This window comes from Gorilla gorilla, chromosome 18 (genome assembly GCF_029281585.2).
Source record: "Gorilla gorilla gorilla isolate KB3781 chromosome 18, NHGRI_mGorGor1-v2.1_pri, whole genome shotgun sequence".
NCBI lineage: Eukaryota > Metazoa > Chordata > Mammalia > Primates > Hominidae > Gorilla > Gorilla gorilla.
This window is the reverse complement of record NC_073242.2, coordinates 26,791,249-26,797,500: the sequence shown is the minus strand read 5'-3', so window position 1 is coordinate 26,797,500 and position 6,252 is coordinate 26,791,249. Positions and strand designations below refer to the sequence as shown.

Sequence of the window (6,252 nt, the reverse complement as noted above, 5' to 3'; positions counted from 1 at the left end):
CCACCACCACCACCACCATCACAGCCATCACCATCACCACCACCACCACCACCATCACCACCACCACCACCACACCACCACACCACCACCACCACCACCACCATCACCACCACCACCACCACCATCACCACACCACCATCACCACCACCACCACCACCATCACTGCCATCACCATCACCACCACCACCACCACCACCATCACCACCACCACCACCACCACACCACCACACCGCCACCGCCATCACCACCACCATCACCACCACACCACCACCACCATCACCACCACCACCATCACCACCACCACCACCACCACCATCACCACCATCACCATCACCACCACCACCACCACCATCACTGCCATCACCATCACCACCACCACCACCACCACCATCACCACCACCACCACCACCACACCACCACACCGCCACCACCATCACCACCACCATCACCACCACACCACCACCACCATCACCACCACCACCATCACCACCACCACCACCACCACCATCACCACCACCACCACCACCACACCACCACACCGCCACCGCCATCACCACCACCATCACCACCACCACCACCACCGCCACCACTACGTTTATCAAAATACAAGCCAGTTTTATTACCACCACATCATCACCACTACCACGATCACCTCCACCATCACCATTTCCATCATCTCCACCACTAACATCACCACCATTACCACCCACCACCATTTTTATTACCATCACTATCATCACCACTCACTACCATCACCACCACTATCACCATCATTTTTATTGCCACCCTCATCACCTCCATTATCATTACTATCATCACTACCTATTACCATCACCACCACTATCACCACTATTTTCTTTACCACTCTCATCACCTCCGTCATCATTACCATCACCACCCAACATCACCAACATTTTTATTACCACCATTATCACACATCACCGCCACCATTATCATCACCTCTATAACCACTAACACCATCACTATCATCACCACCATGACCACCCATCATCACCAACACTATTATCACCACCCATCACAGCCTTCAATACCAGTATCACTATCACCATGATTATGGTTATAATCATATCATCTCAACCTTCACTACCTTTCTGTACCTTGGAGATGCCACTCCCTTCCATCCAGAAACCCAGCATCATCCCTGGATCCTCCTTCTCCTTCTTTCTCCTCTCCACACATGCTTGCTTTCACACATCTAATCAATCACTAAATCCTGTTGAGTCTGCCTCCTGCGTAGATCTTCAAGTATGTGTTCATCTTTCCTTATATTTCCTAAGTTTAGGTCTTCTCTTGCTTTACTGCAAAACTTGTCTTTTTCTTGCCAGTGTGGTGCTAGATTGTCTTCCTCGTGGTAATCTGGTCATCTTACTCCTGTGATGAAAACTTCATCTCATTGCCTCATTGTCATCAACGATACTCCAACTGCAGTAGTATGTAAAATGTTTGAAGGGAAAACATTCTATAGACCCCATATTGACTTCAAAATTTGAATTTTTAATGTTACTTACTTATTTCCAAACAAAACTAGGTATTAACTCATTTTTCACATACTGTGCTTCATTGAATCTGAAACACCATCAATTGTAAGATGCATTATTATTTTATGTAGCATTAAAAAGGGAAAAAGTGCTGTCATTTGAAATTGTAAGAGGCTGTAGATTTTAAGATGTATCGCAATTTCAGAGTCAAAATGAGAGGAAAATTATGTTTTAGTATCAATGACAAAAGAAGTTTATAAACAAGACTAAACAAATTAGAAACTGAACACTAAAAGTGATAAAATTCAAGTTAGCATTATTTATTTAATATGATAGATGATGTGGTTTTGCTGAAACTAAACTGCCACTTACTCAAAATGAATTGCTGTTCTAGCCCAGGTTATTTTGAGCTTTGCTTCCTTTATTACTTTAGGTGGCATGGAAACTCAATTCGCTCACCATTTTTGTCTCTGAGAATCTTTAACTGAGATAGAGCAGGGATCCCCCTTTTTTAGGCGCCTGCAGACCCCAAGTATGGAAATAAAGGAAAATTCTGAGATCCTTCAAGGGAAATTCCAGGCACCTAGCTAGCCCTGAGAACTAAATAAGTAACTTGTTAAATAAGAAGGTAATAGCCTAAAACAATAGCTAAGGAAGTTAAACTCCCAGAGATGTCCATTTTCCTTATAGAAACTAAAGGTAGCATCTTAACATAGCTTCCCGAATTGTCTTTCAGATGCTCAGATCCCCACAGATGACCCTCCACCAAATGGCTGGAGCCACTGACACGTAGACCACGATAAGGGGGAAGGGAAGACTAAACTTTAACTGTCGCCCTTTGTTCTAAGTTTCTTCCTGCGGGTGCTTGGAGAAAGTCACTCCCCCTAGCCAGTTAACATTATTCTACTGATCTCAAAATTTTAAACAAATCTTCTTTTCCTTAACCAACTGCAAATCAGAAGATCTTTGAGTCTACCTGATATGGTTTGCTTCTGTGTCCAAATCTCATCTTGAATTGTAATCCTCATGTGTTGAGGGAGGGACCGGTTGGGAGGTGATTGGATTATGGGGACAGTTTTCCCCATGCTGTTCTCTTGACAGTGAGTGAGTTCTCATGAGAGCTGGTCGTTTTAAAGTATGGCATTCCCCTTTGCTTGCTCTCTCTCTCTCCTGCCACCTTGTGAAGAAAGTACCTGCTTCCCCTTTACCTTCTGCCATGATTGTAAGTTTCCTGAGGCCTCCCCAGCCATGCAGAACTGTGAGTCAATTAAACCTCTTTTGTTTATAAATTACCCAGTCTCAGGTAGAATCTTTATAGCAGTGTGAGAATGGAATAATACACTACCTATGACCTGTAAGCCTTCACTTCAAGACACTTCAAGATATCTCACCCTTTTAATCTTAAACCAATGGGTAACCTTCATGCATTGATTTACGATTTTGCCTGTAGTTTCTGCTTTCCTGAAGTTTACCTTTGCCTTTAAAAACCCTTACCTGCCCCAGGGGTTGTGGCTCATGCCTTTAATCCCAGAACTTTGGGAGGACAAGGTGGGAGGACTGCTTGAGCCCAGGGGTTCAAGACCAGCCTGGACAACATATCAGACCTCATCTCTACTAAAAATAAAAAAATTAGCCGGGTGTGGTGGCAGGCACCTTTAGTTCCAGCTACTTGGGAGGCTGAGGCTAGAGGATCACTTGAGCCCAGGAGATTGAGGCTACAGTGAGCTATATGATCATGCCACTGCACTCTAGGCTTGGCAACAGAGGACAGAGCAAGACCCTGTCTAAAGAAATCCACCATCACTACCAACGAAAAAAACCCTTACCTTGCAGGTACTTGGCTTGTGGACGCTGGGGAGTTTGGGTCTTAAGCATGACCTGACCTGATTCTCCTTGCTGGGCACCCTGCAATAAATGCCTTTCTTTCTATCACTGCAAACACCTCTGGGTAGGTATCTGGATTTACTGCTCTGGGTGAGTGAACCTCAGTTTGGTTCTAGAACATAACTGGCATTGCAAGCCATTCAGTTGGTCTTCTTAGGAATAATGCTTAAAAGTTTAAGGAAATTGAACACTCAAACAATGGATTTTTAACAAAGCAATTTTACTTCTGTGCAGAGGGGTGCTTCTTTGGCCAGTTGCCACGAGAGCACACCTGAACAAAGGGGCACAAGTCTTTATTTTTGATGCAAGTCCTGTCCCTGTGCCCTTTCCCCATTGGCCAGGGTCGAGTCACACAATTTAAACTAATTTCAATTGGCTAAGCACTTGAATTTTTTTAGATAAGGTGGGCACGTAAAAGAAAGTGGAGAGGAAGGGGAAGGGATGTTGTAATGAGCTAGAAAGTTAGTTTTTTTTTTTTTTTTAAATAAGGAAAGGAATGTGAGTTGGTATTGATAATGCCTGGTATTGTGGCGTGCCTGGTCGTTTAACAAAGGCAAAAAGGAAAAAGGAGAAAAAGGAAAAGCAGGGGGTGGGGGGTACTATGAATTAAAGAATAAAAGATTTATTAGATTATTTGAAGAGAAACCTCATCATATCTCACAGTCTTTATCTGGCACAAACACATCATTTATGTATAAAGTCCAGCCCCGCCTTTTCCCCCTTGTTCTGGGACAATTAAAACATTATTACTTCTTTATTTTTGCAATGGTTTTGCCACCAGAACACAGGTGTTATGAAAACTACTCCTAAAGCCAAAATGGGAAAGGAAAATACTCATATCAACATTGTCATCATTGGACATGTAGATTCAGGCAAGTCGACCTCCACTGGCCATCTGATCTACAAATGTGGTGGCATTGACAAAAGAACCATTGAAACATTTGAGAAAGTGGCTGCTGAGATGGGAAAGGGCTCCTTCAAGTATGCCTGGGACTTAGATAGACTGAAAGCTGAGCATGAATGTGGTATGACCATTGATATCTCCCTGTGGAATTTTGAGACCAGGCAGTGCTACGTGACTAACATTGATGCCCCTGGACACAGAGACTTCATCAAAAACACGATTACAGGGACATCTCAGGCTGACTGTGCTGTCCTGATTGTTGCTGCTGGTGTTGGTGAATTTGAAGCTGATATTTCCAAGTATGGGCAGACCTGTGAGCATGCCCGCTGGCTTACACACTAGGTGTGAAACAACTAATTGTTGGTGTTCACAAAATGGATTCCACCGAGCCACCCTATGGCCAGAAGAGATACAAGGAAATCGTTAAGGAAGTCAGCACTTACATTAAGAAAATTTGGCAGGACACAGTGGCTCATGCCTGTAATCCCAGTACTTTGGGAGGCTGAAGCGGGTGGATCACCTGAGGTCAGGAGTTCAAGACCCATCTGGCCAACATGGTGAAACCCAGTCTCTACTAATAATACAAAAATTAGCTGGGCGTGGTGGCATACACTTGTAATCCCAGGTACTCAGGAAGCTGAGGTGGGAGAATTGCTTGAACCCAGGAGGTGGAGGTTGCAGTGAGTCAAGATTGCACCATTGCACTCTAGCCTGGGCCACAAGAGTGAAACTCCATCTCCAAAAAAAAAAAAAAAAAAAAAAATTGGCTACAACTCTGACACAGCAGCATTTGTGCCAATTTCTGGTTGGAATGGTGACAACGTGCTGGAGTCAAGTGCTAATATGCCTTGGTTCAAGGGATGGAAAGCAACCTGTAAGGATGTCAATGCCAGTGGAACCACACTTCTTGAGGTTCTTGACTGCATCCTACCACCAACTTGTCTAATTGTCAAGCCCTTGCGCCTGCCTTTCCAGGATGTCTACAAAATTGGTGGTATTGGTACTGTTCCTGTTGGCCGAATGGACACTGGTGTTCTCAAACCCAGCATGGAGGTCACCTTTGCTCTTGTCAGTGTTACAACTGAAGTAAATTGTGTTGAAATGCACCATGAAGCTTTGAGTGAAGCTCTTCCTGGGCACAATGTGGGCTTCAATGTCAAGAACATGTCCGTCAAGGAGGTTCGTCATAGCAACGATGCTGGTGACAGCAAAAAAACCCACAAATGGAAGCAGCTGGCTTCCCTGCTTAGGTGATTATCCTGAACCACCCAGGCCAAATCAGTGTGGACTATGCCCCTGTACTGGATTGCCACACGGCTCATATTGCCTGCAAGTTTGCTAAGCTGAAGGAAAAGATTGATCTCCATTCCAGTAAAGATCTGGAAGATGGCCCTAAATTCTTGAAATCTGGTGATGCTGCCATCGTTGATATGGTTCCTAGAAAGCTCATGTGTATTGAGAGCTTCTCAGCCTATTCACCTCTGGGTCGCTTTGCTATTCGTGATATGAGACAGACAGTTGCCGTGGGTGTCATCAAATCAGTGGACAAGAAGGCTGCTGAAGCTGGCAAGGTCACCGAGTCTGCCCAGAAAGCTCAGAAGGCTAAATGAATATTATCCCTAATACCTGCTACCCTGGTCTTAATTGGTGGAAGAACAGTCTCAGAACTGTTTGTTTCAATTGCCTGTTTAAGTTTAATAGTAAAAGACTGGTTAATGATAACAATGCATCATAAAACCTTCAGAAGGAAAGGAGAATGTTTTGTGGACCACTTTGGTTTTTTGTTTTGTTTTGTTTCTTGTGTGGCAGTTTTAAATTATTAGTTTTTAAAATCAGTACTTTTCAATGGAAGCAACTTGACCAAAAATCTGTCACAGAATTTTGAGACCCATTAAAACAAAGTTTAATGAGAAAAAAACACACATTATTACTAGACCCCAAAATGATCACAAATCAAATCATTGC

At 43.8% G+C, this 6,252-nt stretch overlaps 1 pseudogene; it reads left to right on the top strand.

The window, feature by feature from the left end:
* The first annotated feature begins 4,200 nt into the window (after positions 1-4,200).
* Positions 4,201-5,911, top strand: LOC101153926 (elongation factor 1-alpha 1-like; annotated as a pseudogene).
* The last annotated feature ends 341 nt before the right edge of the window (positions 5,912-6,252 follow it).